The sequence below is a fragment of the Solanum verrucosum genome, unplaced genomic scaffold (genome assembly GCF_900185275.1).
Source record: "Solanum verrucosum unplaced genomic scaffold, falcon-dt-bn FXZP01000131.1, whole genome shotgun sequence".
Taxonomy (NCBI): domain Eukaryota; kingdom Viridiplantae; phylum Streptophyta; class Magnoliopsida; order Solanales; family Solanaceae; genus Solanum; species Solanum verrucosum.
In genome coordinates this window covers 2,514,686-2,532,179 of record NW_026020352.1, presented here as the reverse complement: position 1 = coordinate 2,532,179, position 17,494 = coordinate 2,514,686, and positions in this window count along the sequence as shown.

Genomic DNA, 17,494 nt, shown 5'->3' with positions numbered 1-17,494 from the left:
GATTTATCTCTCATGGTCTATGTCAGTTAATGCCAATTCACATCATGTGAGATGTGCATTATGGTTTCTTGATGAGTTCTATGAAGTGTGGGTGTTAGTATGGGATGCTATCAGTGCATTGCACGAGTAGGCTTTGAGAGGGTGATATTGAGTTCTCTCTAAGTCTTAATGGCTAATGTATGAATATGTCCTAAATGAAGTTAATGAAGAATGTTGACTCTTATATGCTTAAATGAGATGATGTAAATGATGCATGCTATACTTGGACTGTATTATGAGTTACTTCCTTTTCATGACTTATTGTATATGAATGTACCTTGCTTATGGTGACTTCAAAGGAGTACTTAGTGTGAGTAGTAGTATGGGATGCTACTTGCATATTGCACAAGTATGACTTAGAGTTGTCTTAGGTGATGGTTATTTTTATGATATGACTTGTGTAATGTTTAGCTCTTATGAGTGAGTATTGTTGAAGATGGAAAGGTTGAATGGTAAGTTCACTTTTGGTGACCTTAATGTGGTACATTGGTGTGGATGGTGGTATGGGTTGCTATCCACACATTGCACAAGGTATAGCATGAGGGTTACTTGAGGTGAAGGCTAAATGTAAGGGTAAAGGGTTACATGTTAATTATGTTCTAATGTGGCTAAATGACTTGCATGTTGGTAATGTTTGAATATTATGTCTCTTATGCTTATATTCATGAGGGTTTTATCAAAATGACATACAAGCATGACTTTCAAACAAAATTTCCGTTTTAAGCATGTTTTTGCATGGCTATCATACTTAGTACTTAATTGTGCTAACCCATTCTTCTTCTATGTTTTTACTACAAGTGTAGGTTCCACCAAGTGATTGCTTCTATCTAGATTGAAGTGCTTGGATTTCTATTCTTCCAAGATCAAGTGGTATGTCCTTATAGATCGAGGACAAGTGTTTAGAAGTTTCTTTTATTTCATGTAATAGACAATTTTAGTCTTTTCAATTTTAAAAGGTCGTGACCCTACTTTAGTTTTCATGGCATTGTTTAGATGGTCGTGTCAGACTTAGACTTCCGCTGTGTCTTTCAAAAGATTTTTTATGAGTATTTTGGATTGTTTGAATTTAAATAAGTTTTTAATTCCGCACTATTTCTATGTCAAATGTTATGAAAAGCTATGAGACTTGTATTAGACCCCTTCGGGGTCGAATACGCCGGTCACGTCTAGGGGGTGCTCTCGGAGAGTGACATTTGGGCTTCAGCAACTTCAAGTTCTGCAACTTTGGGAGATATAGCACTGCATCGCGGAACCATTCGCCGACTCGCCGACTGCTCCTTTCTATCACCGACTTGATTTTCTCCTTTAGAGCTTGGCACACTGGAACATTAGGCAAGACCATGTCCATTCGGCGACTCACCCAATGGTTTAGGCAATCATTAGGCCTTCTTTTCTTCGTTCTTTCAGCTGCCTTGTTCCTTTTTACTCATTAGTGTCCATGCTTTGTTCGTCAATCCAAATACGTAAAAATCAAGGATTTACATCAGTTATTGGCACAAAATATGCATTTAAGGACACTAAATATACTAAAATGAAGCCCTAAATGAGTCCAACCCATGGGCTCATCAGTGGGTAAAGCTTGGATATACTCATTTCTCCTTGATTATTGGTGAGTCCTCATGATTCGAGGACATATGTTATCTTTGTAGTTCCTTTTCTTGTATTTCCTTTTAGGATTATGTTGTATGGGTTGTGATCCTATTTGATTCAAGTATTTTAATAGATGGCTAATTGAAACAAATCTAGACTTCCACTTCCCTTTATGAAATTTTTGAACTTGAAATGAGATTTTGCTCTTTATTGTTATATGCTTATGTTATAATATGCTAAGTGGCTTACAAGGTGCCCTTTGGGGTATTATGTGCCTTGTTACATCTAAGGGGTACCCTTGGGTCATGACAAACTTAGTAATCAGAGCACAAGGTTTAGAATGATTCTACGATGATGTCTTCTAAGCCACGTCTAGTAGAGGCTTGTTCATGAGTGTGTAGCGCTCCACACTTATGAATGAGAGTCTATAAGATGAATAAAAAACTACACTTATTTCATTACTCTTAAGTCGTACCTTGGAGTTTAACTCTATAAAGCCCGTCTCCTAATCCTTCACTTGTGTCTTCAGGAAATGAATACACGAAGGGCTAACACTAGAAGGATGGAAGATAAGAATGTGAATCAAGGAGCTCCTCCTAAATCTAATCAAGCTCCGATTAATCCTTTGGTTGAGAATGTGACCCATGCGGAGTTTAGGTCTACTATCGAAGTGTTGGCTCAAGTCGTGACGGCTCAAGCCAATAGAGAAGTTGTAGCTCTGGTAAATTCTAATTTGAATTTGGCTTCTTCTAGGGTTAGGGATTTTACTAGAATGAACCCTCCCGAATTTCATGGCTCTAAAGTGGAGGAGGATCCCCAAAGGTTTATCACTGAGGTTTATAAAGTTCTTGCTATTATGGGGGTGTCTTCGGAAGAGAAGGCGGAGGTAGCCGCCTACCAACTAAAAGATGTTGCTCAAGTATGGTATGATCAATGGAAGAGTTGAAGACCCATATAAGAAGGCCTAGTAGGATGGGAATTGTTCAAATCGACATTTTTTGATAGATTCTTTCCTCAATATTTGAGGGAAGCTAAGTTGGAAGAATTCATTAACCTTTGTCAAGGAAGTATGAGCATGAAAGAGTATTCCCTAAAATTCACTCAATTGTCCAAGTATTCTTCAAATATGGTGGCGGATTTGAGGGATAAGATGAGTAGGTTTTTGATGGGTGTGTTCGACTTGGTTGAAGAAGAATGTCGTACGATAATGCTTCAACATGACATGGATATATCAAGGCTTATGGTGTACGATCAACAAATCGAGGAGTCAAAACTAAGAAAAAGAATAGAGAGGTAAAAAGAACTAGAACTGGTGATGGGAACTTCTCCAATGCTAGGTCCAATGGACAATGGTCGACCAAGGTTTAGACAAAGGTTTTCCAACCAAGCCTCTTCTAGTGCTCCAATGGTCAACAAGGATAGGGTTTCCAACCATAAACCTCAAGGAGGTAATAGTAGTGGTTCTTATGTTGCGTGGACTAATTGTGCAAAATATGGTAGAAAGCATGATGGTAAGTGCCTAGTTGGCACCAATGGGTGTTTTAGTTTTGGAAAACTGGCCACAAGATGAGAGATTGTATAATGTTCAATGTTAATGGAAGGGAAGATAAACAAGCTCCTCCAAGCGGTTCAAACTCCAATGCCCAAAAGAAAAACCGCTTTTATTCTCTTCAATCCCCAGGTGACCAAGGGAGCTCCCCGGATGTGGTAACTAGTATATTAAAAGTCTTTTCTATTTATGTATATGCCTTGTTAGATCCTGGTGCTACTTTGTCCTTTGTGAGACCTTTAGTGGCCATGAAGTTTGAAATACTCCCCGAAGTGTTAGTAAAACCTTTTTCGGTCTCTACCCCAGATGGTGACTCGATGGTGGCTAAGAGGGTTTATAGAAGTTGTCCCATTTCTTTGTCTGATAGGGTTGGTTTGGTGGATTTGGTGGAGTTAGACACGTTAGACTTTAATGTGATTTTGGGTATGAATTGGTTGCATGCATGTTATGCCTCTATCGATAGTAGGACTCAGGTGGTTAGATTACAATTTCCAAATGACCCTATCTTAGAGTGGAAGGGGGGAAATTCTATGCCTAGTGGTAAAATATGTTGCCTTAAAGTTAGGAAGATGAATTTCAAAGGGCGTATTTACCATCTTCTTAGGGTGAAGCATGTTGAATCTGAAACCTCTTCTCTGGAGTCGTTTCCAGTAGTTAATGAGTTCCTGGATGTTTTCCCTGATGATTTGCCTGGTATTCCTCCCGAGCGAGAAATAGATTTTGGTATTGACCTATTACCAGATACACAATCTATCTCCATTCCTCCCTATAGAATGGCTATGGACGAGTTGAAAGAGTTGAAAGAGCAACTAAACTATTTGTTTGATATTGGTCTATCCGACCAAGTACAACAATTAGAAGAAATAAAAAACACTAAAATAATAGAGCTAGAAAAAGAGCTAGCAATATTAAAAGAAATGTATGAAATTAAACAAAAAGAAAAAGAACAAAAACCAAAATTAGCAAATGAGATAATTAAATTTAAAGAAAAATTGCAATTACAAGATGAATTACAAGAAAAAGAACAAAATAGCCAAGATAATCTACTCGAAATAAGAATTGATGAAATAAACGATGATGATCTAGAACAACATTCGGAAACAAGCGAAACATATACGGAACTTTTAGCAAACATAAATAATACTAAGAATTTAGAAGTAAATACAGAAGTCGTAGATATGGACGAAAAACCTAGCAAATCAGGAGTAAGAAACCTAAAAAATTTTAATCCAAAATATTATAATGAAAATTATAAACAATATGATAAAGAAAAAACTACATGGGATAAAAGATTAAATAAAAAATGGACACCTAAACCAATAACTGAACGACATAATTTTTTAGATTTAGACTGTGTAGCAGATATAAATAAAACAATTCAATTATGGATGGGATACATATCAAAACAATTAATAGCTAACAAGATAGTAACAATAGAGGCACCAGGATACATAGAAAGAACACTTATAGGAACAGTAAAATTATGGCTACAAAATTTAACAAGTGAAAGCTTAACAACTTTAAGAAGTAATAAAAAATTCGATGGAGGAATAGCTACTACATCTATGGAAATACTATATAAATACGAAATAGCTATAAGAAATGAATTTAGTAGTATGACAACAGAGGTAGAAGAACACAATAAAGAAAAAATCATAAATCGAAATCTAATGACAAAATTAGCAATATGTAATATATGTTACATAGATGAATATACATGTGCATTTAGAGAATACTATTATAAAGGAACATATAGCATAGAAGAAAGTAAAGAAATAAGAAAATTATAGTTTACAAAATTATCAGAACCTTTTAATTCAAAAGTAATAAAAAGTTGGAATGAAGAAGAATTAACAGATACCTTAGGAGCTAGAATAAAATTCTTACAACGATGGTTTATGGAACTATGTGAAAAACATAAAGAAGAAATAAAAATGAAAAACATATTAGTAAAAAACTTGGCATGTTGCAAAAATAAGACAGCACCTCAATTTGGTTGTACGGATAGGTATTATAAAAATAAAAAGAAATATAATAAAAAATACATATCAAAATATAAATATAAAAAACCAAGAAGAAGGTACTATGTAAAAAATTACAAAACCAAAAGACCAAAAAGAAAACTAACAGAATATACTTGTTATAATTGTGGAAAATTAGGACATATAGATAGAGATTGTAAATTACCTAAAGATCCAAAGAAAAAACAAATATCAGAAATAATAATAGACGATGAAAAATATACGCAGATAGAATACATAGATTATGAATTAGAAAGTGAAGATAGCATATATGAAATATCAGAAAATGAAATAGATAATGACATAGAAATAGAATCAGATAATGAATTCTATAATATAACAAATGACTGAAGCAGACATACAAATAATAAATAAAGAAGAACATCAAGACGAAGAATCTTTAGAACAGAAAATAATATTTGATAATAGTATATTTGAACAAATAAAAGGAAAAGAACTAGACCTAAGCGTAGGAAAAATATTCGAAATACCAACAATAAGAAATTGGTTTAAACGACAAAAAGAAGAATACTATGTAGTAAGTCAAAGAGGACATATCATAGATTGCAAATACACTAAAGGAAAGGCCAAAATACCAATAATAAATAAACGAATAATAAATAAAGAAATACAAGATATTAAGGCTAAAAATCCAATTAAATATGTACATTTAGGAGGAACAGAAATATTAATAAAAGCATGTTTTAGAGAAGGAATAGATACACCCATAGAAATATACTTAGCGGATGACAGAATTATACAACCCATAGAAAAACGTATAATAAGTGCAGTAAGAGGTAACCTCATACACCAAAAATTTAAGTTTATAATAAGTGCTAACTACTCGGTAGCAATAAATGACAGAAATATAGATAAATCACTAATATTATACTAGCGAATGTCAGGGATAGAACTATCCCCAGGAAGTAAAATATTTACAGCTAGATGTAAAAACTTATATGTTCTAACAATAAAACATAAAATAACAACAAAAAATAAAATAGATAAAATAAAAATAGAAGATCCCTTTGAAAGGATAGTCACAGTCATAGACAAAAATGACTATAGTTATAATGAAATTGATATAGAAGAAGATTTAGAAATAGTAAAAGAAAGACTAAGTACATCAAAAAGAATAAACAATGAAATACCCCAACTTTCATCAAAAATGAGTACCTCAAGAAGAATAGAGAAAACTCCACAAAAATCAATGGAAGACGAAATAAAACCACATCATTACTACATAACGGGAATAATGGAACAACGAAAATATTTAATATTAATAGATACAGGACGAGAAGAAAACTATATTACAAGAGAATTAGTGACGGAAGATGAAATAATAACTATTGAGCAATCATTCCCCGAACTACCAAAAGCATTAATGTATACCGAAGAAACTACAGAAAAGGAAATAGTCATTGGAGGAGTAACAATAGTGATAAAATTTAAAATATATCAAGGAAATGAAAATATCATTTTAGGAATAAAATGGTTAGAACAAGTAAAGCCATATAATCTAGAAGACAAATAGTTAACAATAAATTATGAAAATAAAAGAGTAATAATAAAAAGGACTTTAGTATAGTAAAAATATGAAAATATATATGCTTGCAAAGATAATAATAGAAGGATATTATACACCAATGATAGATACGGGCGCAGAAGCTAATATATGTAAATACAATTGTTTACTAGAAGATAAGTGGGAAAAATTAAAAACACCGATAGTAGTAACAGGATTTAATAATGAAGGAAGCATGATTAGATATAAGGCAAGAAATATAAAAATACAAATATGGGATAAGATATTAACTATAGAAGAAATATATAACTTTGAATTAACTACAAAAGATATGCTATTAGGAATGCCATTTTTAGAAAAATTATACCCACATATAATAACAAAAACACACTGGTGGTTCACGACACCGTGTAAACAAAAAATAGGAGCAAAAAGAGTAAATAATAAAAAACGAAAAACAACAGAATGGATAAAAAGAAGTGAAAAGATTACACAAAAATTAGAAAATATAAAAGAAGAAGACCCTAAAAATAGAATTAATTATATTCTCTATAGATAAAGTAAAAATAATTCAAGATAAGTTAGAATTATTATATAGTGAGGATCCTCTACAAGGATGGGAGAAACATAAAACAAAAGTAAAAATTGAGTTAATTGATAATAATAGTATAATAACCCAAAAATCATTAAAGTATAATTTTAATGATTTAACCGAATTTAGGATACATATAAATGAATTACTAGATAAAGGATATATACAAAAAAGCAATAGTAAGCACACAAGTCCGGCATTTATCGTAAATAAGCATAGTGAACAAAAATGAGGAAAAAGTAGAATGGTTATTGACTATAGAAATTTAAATGCAAAAACCAAAACATATAATTATCCGATACCAAATAAAATACTAAAGATAAGACAAATACAAGGATATAATTATTTTAGCAAATTTAATTGTAAATCAGGATTTTATCATTTAAAACTAGAAGAAGAATCTAAAAAACTAACAGCATTAACCGTACAACAAGGATTTTATGAATAGAATGTATTACCATTTGGATATAAAAACGCACCAGGTAGATATCAACACTTTATGGAAAATTACTTTAAACAAATAGAAAATTGTGTAGTGTACATTGATGATATATTATTATATTCTAAGACACAAGATGAACATATAAGATTATTAGAAAAATTTATACACATCATAGAATATTCAGATATAAGTCTAAGTAAAAAGAAAGCAGATATAATGAAAAATCAAATAGAATTCTTAGGAATACAAATTGATAAAAAGGGAATAAAAATGCAAACACATATAGTACAAAAAATAATTAACTCAAATGAACAACTAGACACAAAAAAGAAATTACAATCATTCTTAGGACTAGTAAATCAAGTAAGAGAATACATACCAAAATTAGTAGAGAATTTAAAACCATTACAACAAAAATTAAAGAAAGATATAGAATATCAATTTGATAAAAAAGACCAAATACAAATACAAAAGGTAAAATTATTATGTAAAAACTTACCTAAACTATATTTTCCGGATGAAAACAAAAAAATTACTTATATAGTAGAATTAGATGCGAGTGAAAAAAGTTATGGAGGAATATTAAAATACAGATATGATGGCAATACGATAGAACATCATTGTAGGTATTATTCAGGAACATTTAATAATACAGAAATAAAATGGGAAATAAATAGAAAAGAATTATATTCAGTGTATAAGTGTTTATTATCATTTGAACCATATATTGTATATAACGAATTTATTATAAGAACAGATAATACACAAGTAAAATGGTGGCTAACAAGAAAAATACAAGATTCGGTAACAAACAAAGAGATAAGGAGATTGGTATTAAATATATTAAATTTTACATTTACAATTGAAGTAATAAAAACTGATAAGAATGTTATTGCAGATTACCTATCACGACAAAGCTACTCAGACTGAGACTGAGGAAGAAGATACAATCGAAAAGATATTCAAAGCTATTACTACATTTTGTACAAAAGTGGATAGTATGGACAACGAGATACAAAAGCTAAAGACTAATGAAGATAATCTGAAGTCTAAAGCTAGTCAGCAGCATGACTATAAAAATGTGGAGCTACATCGATCGGAAGACAGAAAAAACCCAGAGCTAGAAGGAGACGATGGGAAACTCCTTAAAATCCATAATGTTTGTTTAAATACAGTTGCAGGTACAAGCAAACAAGTTAGCGATAAACAACATAAAAATGCAAACTTAAACCAGCTATTCGCAAAACCATTTACCCAAAGGACACCTAGACATATGTCCATAGAATCACAAACATCTACATACGCAAATAGTTTGCAAAACCAAAATGAGAAAAAGACATATAACTACATCACACGAACCTATATCGAAAATATACACAAAATCCAAACTTATTTAAACCGCAACCCCATATCAACTACAAAAGAACCAAACCAAGATTATTTGACACAAAAGTTACAAGGATATAATAAGTTAATTGCACGGTCAAAAACTAACGCTAATTTAGTAAGAACATGTTACAACTACGGACTGTTAAATACCGTATACACATACGATAGAGAAGAAGTTAGTGGAATACCGGAGCTACACAAAGCATTCGTCACATACAAAAGAGTTACAAAAGGAAATTTATTTTATATAAAATTCTATACAGCACCAGCGGAGATATTATACGAGGAAATAAAACCTCCAATACAGGTTATGAAGATAGGACTGACTAAAGATATGATTATACCCGAGGACATCGGACAACAAGAAGAGATATGCAAAATAGAGATACCAAGTTTTTATGCTAACAAAAGAATAATTGGTATATCAACTATCATACAGGAGCTAGCAAATAATTATTTAAACGGAAACGCTATATGGAGCTACTATGCAAGAGATCAGTTAATGATTTATTCCAATTCAAGGGAGCTAAGGAAAGCATATATGGATGAAGTCCAGAGATGGATTTTATCATTACTTAAGCCAGAAGAACAACCTACAACACGAGCACTAAAAGTAGGATTTATTTTGTCAGAGTTATTAACAAGATATTGCAAGCTAATTGGTCACAAATACCCTGACCACATATGTTCGAAATGCAACGGAGAAGATAATATAATCCCAGACGTCCAGCTGGAATAAGAGATAAAGACGAATGAGAAGATAAAGATAAAGATAAAAGGAAACACAAAAACGTGTTTGGCCACACAAAGCCAAAGTAGATATGTAAAAGTCTTGAAATAAATAGTAGTCACATTATTAGGTACAAGTTAAGTAGAAAAACCTAGTCAACATATGGATGTGCATTATTAAAGATATGTTGACAAGTGTAAAGTATGGGTAGTATGTATTATATTATTAAGAAGACAAGTGTGTATACATGCCGTAAATAGGATAGTGGTAGACAAAATAAGAACTATTCATGAATAGTAGTCATGAATAGTATTAGAATGTGTATGTCTATATATAGACGTAGTTGTAAAACTTTGAAAGGCAGGAAACGCCTAAATAAAAATCCTCTCCTTTCAAAAACTCTCTTAAGATACTAAATACTTAAAAGTTAATGGATAAATTTAAAATCCAATCAGATATTTCAGATAGCATGGCTAAGCAAGAGGCAAATGTATATTGTTCAAAAAATATGCGAAACTAATTTCATATATTCTTGAATATCATATATATGTTTGAATAAATTTATGTTAGTTATTTTGTATTAGAATTCTTTGAATCATGATTTCTAGTTTATTAGCACACTGGAAATAGGGAGAAAACTTCTATACTATGCCATCCTAATGTTGAAATCGGTAGGCGAGGAAGCCGTTTAGGGGAGTAAACAAAGTTGAGGCGCTGATAAGAAGGAAGTATCCGCTAAAGTACGATGCTAGTAGTGACAGGAAAACATGATAAAGATAATCTAGTTCATAATGATCTAATATGAATTTAATCAATTATGAATATGATAGGAAGGAATAATTTGAAATAAAAAATCTGCATGATAAAGAACATGACTACATACGTTCATGATGAAATGATAAAAAACTACGAAACTTTAATCTTATATATACTTAAGGATATTAATTGAATTAAGAAGAATCATATGGGAAAAAATATTAAATGATAACGAATCAGAAGATATATTGAACCAACAATGGTATGAAATAGACTTACATGATTTAGACTACGAAAGAATAGAATGGTACGATTTAGAAATAAATTCAAACTAAAATGAACTACGAATATTTACAATATTGGACATAATCTATTGAAGATATAAAACTATTAGAACAATTAATGGAAGAAAATTTATATATGTACCAAAGAACCCAAGATATGTTATATTTAGAATATATCATAAATAATATTAATGAAATACTCAGATTAAAACAACTATCGGAAGAATATTACAATAAATATTATTACATTTTACCATGAATTTCGCAAATACAAAATTAAACAAAAATGAAATATCAAGATTAAGAAACTTAATAAAAGAATATTATAATAAAACCTATAAAATAAATTACTCACCTACCACACTACCACTTCCATGAATTCCTCAACTACCAGTTCCGCACCGAAAAATGGTTCTCACTTTTGGAAGTCATTCCAAAAAGGGCTTGGTACGAAGGTTAATCTTAGCAGGACTTTTCATCCCTAAACTGATGGGCAAGAGGAGCGTACCATTCAAACATTCGAAAATATGTTGATGGTATTTGTTATAGACTTCAAGGGTAATTGGGATGACCACTTGCCATTAATAGAGTTTGCCTATAATAATAGTTATCATTCAAGTATCAGTATGGCTCCCTTTTAAGCCTTGTATGGTAGGAGGGGTATGCCTCCAGTTGATTGGTTTGAGGTAGGTGAAATTGCTCTTATTATTCCCGAATTGGTTTATGAAGCCATTGAGAATGTTTAGAGAGAGGTTTAGAACGGCTCAAAGTCGACAAAAATCTTATGCCGATGTGAGAAGATGAGATCCAGAATTTGACGTTAATGATTGGGTCTATTTGAAAATCTCACCCATGAAGGGTGTGATGAGATTTAGCAAGAAAGGGAAACTTAGTCCCCAGTATATAGGCCCATATCAAATTTTGAAGCGTATTCGGAAGGTTGCCTATGAGGCGGATTTAGCAAATGAGTTGGCCCCGGTTCATCCGGTATTTGATGTTTTTATGCTTAAGAAGTGTATTGGAAATCCGGTATCCATTATTCCTCTAGATTGGTTGGGAGTTGATGAAAGTCTTTCATATGAAGAGGTTCCGATAGAGATCCTAGACGAGAAAGTCAAGAGATTGAGAATCAAGGAAATAGCTTCAATGAAGGTTTTATGGAGAAATCATTTACTTGAGGGTGCAACTTGGGAGGCCGAGGCCGATATGAAGTCCCGATATCCTCATCTATTTCCTTCTTCACCTATTCAAGCTTGAGGTAAGTAATTCCTCTTGAGTTTTAGTGTTTTGGGAGTCATGTTTGTTATATGTGTTTTTCCCATGATTTGCTTATCATATACATGTTCTTGATGTAATTCATGTTTAGTAAGAAAATGAGTTTTCATGATTTATGTTCCTCATATTGTTGTGCATTTAGTATGAGTTGCCTATTTGACTTCATGAGATGAGTTGATTAACATGCCTTATTATGTTTTTGAGAGTAATTGCATATTTTCTCCATGATATTATGTTGAGCATGCTTTTAGTTGGAGAAGTTAGTTCCTCCTATGAATATGAGAAATGTTGAGTTTCATGCATAATGGGTTGTTAGATGGTTCACCAACACACCACATGGGTCCATCCACAGACCGTGGTCATGTGGCTGTGGGTAGTCACCTGTGGACGGTTTTGGTGAGTTTGTTGAGGGGTACTTTGGGGTTTTCCAGAATTAATTAATTATTAAGTGACATCATTTTATACTAATTTAGACTAACTATATAATGAATTAAGACCCCTAAATTAAGTCATCTTCCTCATAATTCCAAAATCCCTTATCAAAACAAACTTTTTCCCAAAATTTTCCCTCTAGAACTTGAAGGAATAAGAAGTAGAAAGATGGAGCTAGGGTTGAAGGAGCAAGCTTTTCTACTCAAATCTGATGGATTTCAATTCTATGGTATGGTAGTCCTTCATCCATGGATAGAATTCATCCATGGAGTCCCTTTAAAACTCAATTTCAAAGATAAAAATACCCCAAAAGCTAGGGTTTGACTCCAAGTCATAGATTCCTTTCAAAAATGATTCTAATTCTTTAATTACTTCATATTATGATTGAATTGATGATCTATTATTGTTTTATGTTGAAATCCCCAAAGAATCCATGAAATCCTCATATTCCCAATTTATGACCTTGTGGTGTGGGTGAATTGATGAAAGAAGGATATTATGAGATTATGCTTATAGTAATTGAGCTATTTGAATTATGTTATCATCCATGTCTAATGTAGTAATTCTAGATGTATTGATGGATTATGATATATGGTCCTTATGGGGCATAGTATGAGGATTATGCATGATTATGAGATTTATGTTTATGCTTTAAGAACACTTTGAGAGTAAAGTGATTATGATTATGAAAGGTTGTTGTGTTGTTGAAAGGTTATTCGCATATACACACCTATATATGAATATGATATGATGTGAAAAGTTTTCTCACAATATGATGATTCCAAGGTTGAAAGGCTATTCTCACCTATTGAATCTATGCAATATAGTATGAATTATGTTGGATTGAGTGTCAAGACATTATTCCGTGAATATGAACTTAAGTCGAGACTTAATATATCATTGGATATGATTATGAGATGGAAGCTTGTATGATAGTGGAATCCGGTTTCCCAATGAAAGCTTCTACCCTAGTTGAGTCTGGCTTTCCAAATAGGTTCCTTTTACCTTAGTTAAGTCCAGGTTCCCAAAGTATGCATCTCATGAGATGGAAACCTTCTAACTTAGTTGAGTCCAGGTTTCTGGTAGTAATCTCCTTATCCCATAAACTATGTGCCCACATAGGTAATTAGCTAGTGTTTCCACCTAAGCTAAGAGTATGGTTATACCTTAGGCAAGTAGGACAACCCCTTTTCGGTGTGGGGCAGACCCCAGATTCCATGGTAAGCTCACATGGTTTATGTCGGTTAAGGCTTATTCCACATTATGATAATAGTATGAACAAAATTATGAATTATGAAGTATAGTTACTCAAGAAGCTTTACTTTGTATGGATGAGATTATGGGATCTTATTCATGCATTGCATAAGTATTCTTTGAGGGTATTTATGGTATATTCCTCTTATGATATGATGATCTATGAGTTGATTATGCTTATGAGCTATGCTTTTCCATTATCTTCAAAATGATGCTTTTACTTAGTAAAATGCATGCATTCAACTAAAATGTCCCTTTTAGCATATTTTCATGATTTTTATGCATGGCTATCATACTTAGTGCATTTGTGTACTAACCCATATTTTCCTACATTTTCCTGAAGTGTAGGGTACGGTTCTCAAGGTGGTCATGATTGTGGCTAAAGCTTGGATTTGCTTATTTCTCCTCGCTTGTTGGTGAGTCCTCATGATTCGAGGACTGATGTTATATTTGTAGTTCCTCATTTGTATTTCCTTTTCATATTATGTTGTATGGGATGTGACCCTATTTGAATCAAGTATTGTAATAGATGTCTAATTGAGACAAGTCTAGACTTCCGCTTTCCTTTATGAACATTTTGGACTTGAAATGCAGTTTTACTCTTTATAGTTCTATGATTATGTTATGATATGCTAAGTGGCTTATGTGTTGCCTTTCGGGGTATTATGTGCCTTGTTATATCTAGGGGGTAGCCTTGGGTCGTGACAGAGGGTTAAGGTATGGTCAATTTAGCTTGGTTACTTTGCCTTTTCAAAGCGTTGTTGCAATCATCTTCACCTCTTCTCAAGTTCTTTTCATTATTTTTCATTTCAGAACCTGAACTTTGAATTTTCACTCAATATATTTGGAATCCCCTTTATTTCATTCATTTCTCATTTTAAATTTCATTTTTCAGAATCATTTTCACCACGATGACTTCTTAATTTTTGTATATGGAGGGGTTCCTTCTTTTTGTAACAAATTTCAAAGTTGAGTTGCATGTAAAACACTAGGAAAGGATTACGATTATTAGGATTACTGCGTTAAGAGATTGTGGGGAATACATATATCCTAGTTTCTTTCTCATATTGATAACACAAAGTTTGAATCTTGCTTACTTGTTACTTAATCAATAATTTGTTACTTGCTTACAAAAACCCCCCTTTATTTACTTGTCTCGGAAATAGTTTGACCCAATATAATAGTGAGTTAAGTTTAAGTCTAAACCATATTCTTCGTGGTATCGACCCGTACCTACAAGTTGGGTTCTTTATTTGACAACAATTGCTTATACTTCTTTACGGAGGCGTAATTTGAGCGTATCAGTAACACCTCATATTCTATGTGTACTAGTTCTATTTATATGACACTTATAAATTTCCTTGTAGTATAGTTATTGACTCGGTTTCCTATTTGACTAGTTATAATAAAATAAGTTTAAATTTGTAATACCATGTGCCTTACAACACATATATGACTAAGTGAACTAAAAAAAATGAACTAGAGATAGTAAAAGATGGTACTTGATGTAAAAGTCAAAGTGGTCAAGTGCGTATTAGTGTTACGATCTTGTAAAGAAACTGAGATTGGGAAAATGGTGTAAAATAAGTGAGGTGATAGCTTGACTAAACTATGCCAGTAGGTGGCAAGTAGGTGATGTACCTACATAGAATTAGTTGACTGCATTTTAAGTGAAAGGGGCAAGTAGGTGTTGCACCTACTTAAAAACTTGTGGCAGAAATTAAGGAGTTGATGCACTTGCTTGCTTAAAGTAAAGGACCATATTATTTCTCCAATTTATGAAGTGAAAACATCCAGAAGGGACCTTTAAAGCACTCAAGCTTATCACATCTTTTTCATCACTTATTCTCCAGATAATTACTCCCAAGAAAAGCCATAAAAGTTCCTAGAGTAATGGTCTATAGTTTCACCATTAAAATCTGAAGCAAACCCTTTGTTTTTAAATTACAAGTTGGTAGAACATTTACCATCTTAAGGAATTCAAGTGAATAATCTGATTTAACATCAAGGTAAGGGGGAGAGGACAACATAAACCTTGAAGAATCCAAGTCTTAGAAAATGAGGTTTATGTCCAGCAAGGTAGGCTATGGAAATTTTAATCCCTCTCTTATTCTTTCATTGTTTGTGAATGTTTGTATGTGTTAATGAACTGAGGAGTGTTGCCTCTATATGGTGTGCACTTGGTAAATGTTTAGGAAGGACGTGCTTGTTGAACAGCCATGGAGTTGAGTCCCTTAAATTTTGACTGTGAGCTCGTTTTTAGCATCTTAAATGTAATGTTAGCTGGAACTCACAGGGTGTTGATCAGAAGCTGTGAGTTCATATTGTTACTTCCACATTGTGATGCTTAGGGACTGTTTTGTGTATCGTAAAATAAGAGGGTGTGGCTGGATATGTGCAAAGAAGTCATTGGAACTGGTTAGAGGATAAAACATTGAAAGTGTAGTGATACACCACTTAATTGAGTGTTGCATGAGCTTACTTCCTGCCATCCCTTTGTAAACTATTTTCCAAACGTGATGAAGCTCGAGGAGTTTCGGAGGATCTTATAAGAAGGTTGTATAGTATATATAAAAAATTAGAGGAGAATGGGTGTGAAGAACACCATTGATGGGATCAATTATAGATTTACTGCCAATTATTTTTTTGGTCCGATCAAGTAGCCCAAACTTGTTTATCAGCTGCTACTACTAGTTTTATTATTTACTCCATTATAGAAAAATAATCTGAAAGGAAGATGGTTAACTCATCGTAATATCCAAAGTTGTGCAGCAAGGTGTGTTTGGTTTGAATCCAACACTTGTATTACAAAGTAAGCTTTCTAAGCGCCCTTGGTATTGACTGATCCATAATGCAGTATAAGATCACCAATGTAGCTAATTATCTTATTCCTACTCCCTAGAGCGTTAAAGTGAGTTCTCTAATATGAGTTTATTACTGGATGTACGTGCTTACTCTACCAAGTATTAGCATGCAAGGTTTAAACCTTTGTCATAGCCAAAGTGCTAACCCTTGGCACATATTCCTCATATATAAATCAAAATGATCCTAGATTACACATGGTACATATGTTTATATGTTGGATATACAATATGTCCATTTCTTGCTAACTTGTTTCAATTGTCTACTCCATCATATAAATCATCTTTTCATATGTTCCCTTTATTAGTTATCACTCTCACTGTGTTAGACTATAATGTTACCTAACCAGATCCCTACTTTCTCTACTGTACATTTTATATGTACTTACTTGCAATATCTATCTATCCCTAAGTTTAATCTTCCCACGTGCTCCTTTGGTTCCACGTTCATGTATACCGTGTCTTTGATTTTAGTTTGTAAGTATTAATCTATCATATAAATTTCAAATCTCTGGGTTGAATGTTAAATATGTTCACTTGATATGTGCTTCAATTTGAGATGTCAAAATGGTTACTGAGTCATATAAGCTCCTAAGTAATACATTGTGTCACATTTGCTTCCCATGTAGTTGTTATTATCTTAAGTCCATATTTATATTTTTTCTACTACTGGTCCGTAGTTCCAAATATCAAAAATGATTACAACCCAAAAAACAAGAATCTTAGAGATTAAAGAGACAAGGTAAAGTGAATCT